The following is a 2,718-nucleotide window of genomic DNA, read 5'->3' on the forward strand; positions in this document are numbered from 1 at the left end:
AAAAAATTAATAATTATTAAATTTTAATTAATTAAAAAAAAATAAAGTTCATTTTACGTGGCTCAAAGGAAAATATGTATAAATGCCTACATTGCTTATTTCAGAGGTTCAGGTGTTGAAATAAGGGGTAAGTGGCTAAAAATCAGAAAATTCGCTGAAAACCATTGCAAAAGGTTTTCGTGTGTGGTAAAAAGGATTATAATAACCATTTCTTCAAAACCCTCACGTGTATGTCACGTGTATGGATATAATTTAGATTGTGTGAGAATACAGTATAAATCAAGCAGATCATTTATAATTTACCAGTAAGTATGACTTCACTATGTTAAAGAAATAGGCGGTAACAATAGTCTATGTTTTCTTACTTTTTTGCATTAAATATATATTATAATATCTATAGTTTTGTTTTAATCAATTATAATGAAAAAAGTACTTGAATTTGTCTTTGAATATATTACTATTTGAATAAATTATTTTTTCAATATCGAATCAATATTGTATGAATAATTTTTTAAATAATAATATAATTAGCTCTCTCTAAAAAATGCAATGAATTAAAAAATACATTCATTAGAAAAAGTTGTAAAGTTGCAGATAAGTGTTGTTTTGACAATGTAACAACGTTGTAATATAGTTGTAAAGACGTTGCAAATGTCCGCAGTCTGGCCATCTGAAAGTTTATTGAAGGTTTATGTTGTGTCAAAACAAAATCATCATTATAAAAGTTTAATAACATCACTTGATTAGCAATAGAAAAATACAATTTATAAATAATTATTTTCTACATAACATTTTTATAATAATTAGGTCTTCAAAACGCCTTCTTCGAATATGTATACTGTAGAGTGGATGGAACGAGGAACCATCTACACAGTAGAGAATAATGCAGAAATGGTTGACGAAATGATATTCAACCCCCACTAAAAGCATTTGCAATATTACAGAATCTTTTGTCCCTCCCACGAAAACCCTTTACAATGTTTTTCAGCGAATTTTTTAATTTTTTGCTTATTACCCCTTATTGCAACACCGAATTTAGGGATTGATGGTATACTAATCATTTTTTGGTTAATCTGGATTACATTTACTAGAATTAAAAAAAAGTGTCTCGATATCATGATTTCCCTTTGAGATTCAGCCAAAATAAAAGCAAAAGATCATCGATTTTTTAAACATGCTCAATTTCACCCCTTACTTCAATGCCTGCAATAAGTAAGGCCGGCATTCTTATATATGTACCTTTAATCCACGTAACATAACATTTATTTTAAAAAAATGTTTTAAGTTATCTCTATTCTTTCTCGTTATATTGAATTTTAAAACAAAAAATGGCTTAGAGAGTGTAATGAGTTTTGTATGGTGAGTATTGCCATAAATTTTGACTTAATAAGCGGAATTTGCTAACTTTGAAGATCAGTTATTTATACACATTATAGAAGTGTATTCACGTATCAATCATTTCGATTTATAGTTAGTTAGTTAGTTAGCGGAATTTTCTAACTTTGAAGATCTGTTGTTTATGCACATTATAGAAGTATATTCACGTATCAATCGTTTCGATTTATAGTTAGTGAGTTAGTTGGCGGAATTGGCCAACTTTGAAGATCTGTTTATGCACATTCAAGTTTTAAATTTTTTGTTTTGTTGTGTTGGTACACTCGCCACGATCATATGTTCACAGTTTTGACCAGATAGCTCGTGTTGTTTTTCTGTCAGAGGCGTAAAAAGTTAGAAGGGTTTGGTGTGCTCCGCGATTTTCTTCCTTCGAAAAAAATGGAGCAAAGAGTTTGCATTAAATGTTGTGTGAAAAATGGAATCCAGTGCTCTAAAACTCCTGAAACGTTGACAGTTGCATACAGTGAGTCCACTCTGAGTAAAAAAATGTGTATAAGTGGTACAAGCTGTTCCAAGAAGGCCGAGAGGATGTCGAAGACGAACCTCGCCCTGGACGTTCCAGCACGACAACAACAGATGAAAATGTTCAAGCAGTGGAAGAAATGGTGTTGAAAAATCGCCGAATCGGTTGGCTCATGCCATGCTATCTTTTTGCAAAAAACGTCCGGAACTTTGGAAAAACAATTCGTGGCTTTTGCATCACGATAATGCACCTGCTCATTCATCGTTGCAACATAAATTTCGAGGAATAAGTGAATATTTTTTAAATACGATTTTGAAATTCACCAATTGAATGTACTGATTACTGTTATATAATTTCAATTTAATAACAGCTTCTCAATTTCGTAATAATTTTCTATTCAGGTACAAAAAGAATTCAAAAGTTCAAACAGAACTCGATAATTAAGGCCATTTTGTATTGCAGTATAATTATTCAACTCAAGAAATTTTGCATAGTGCAACTAAAAACTATCTAAATTCTTAATTAAAATTCTGCGGTGTTTCAATTCAGAACAGGGTTCACGGTCTCATTTACGTTAGATCGGTCCACAATATCTTTTGAAAAAATCAGTAACGTCAAGGAATCCAAACGATCATCTCCCATCGTCATTCGTAGAAAATTCATGACCAGCTTCAAATTACTGAAAGATCTTTCACAGCATGCCGAAGAAATTTAAAAAGTCAAAACAAATCTTACAATTTTTATAAACGTAGGGCAGTATTTTACTTAATTTTAAGCTTTTCCGAAATATGTAAAAAATCCTGATAATCTCCACTTGACTCAAAAAGCGTTTTCAAGCCGACTTGGATACAGTCAAGTTC

The sequence above is a fragment of the Belonocnema kinseyi genome, chromosome 7 (assembly GCF_010883055.1).
Source record: "Belonocnema kinseyi isolate 2016_QV_RU_SX_M_011 chromosome 7, B_treatae_v1, whole genome shotgun sequence".
Lineage (NCBI taxonomy): Eukaryota > Metazoa > Arthropoda > Insecta > Hymenoptera > Cynipidae > Belonocnema > Belonocnema kinseyi.